The sequence below is a fragment of the Arachis ipaensis genome, chromosome B09 (genome assembly GCF_000816755.2).
Source record: "Arachis ipaensis cultivar K30076 chromosome B09, Araip1.1, whole genome shotgun sequence".
In the NCBI taxonomy this organism is placed as follows: domain Eukaryota; kingdom Viridiplantae; phylum Streptophyta; class Magnoliopsida; order Fabales; family Fabaceae; genus Arachis; species Arachis ipaensis.
In genome coordinates this window covers 6316956-6317236 of record NC_029793.2, presented here as the reverse complement: position 1 = coordinate 6317236, position 281 = coordinate 6316956, and positions in this window count along the sequence as shown.

The following is a 281-nucleotide window of genomic DNA, read 5'->3' as shown; positions in this document are numbered from 1 at the left end:
TATTATTATTATTATTATTATTATTATTATTATTATTATTATTATTATTTCAAGCATTATGTGAAGTGAAATAATATTTGAAATGGAATTTAGACATAAGAAAGCAATAATAAGGGGCTAATTTTTTTCTTTATAGAAACAAAATGATTGATATACTCAAACATGGTAATTTGTATTATTTTTTAAAATGGTGAAACGTACAAAGTACCTCAAATCTTTTACGATTTTAAAAATCAAAGAATCTAATTTTTGTGTTCTAAAAATTGGATGATTTAATTTTT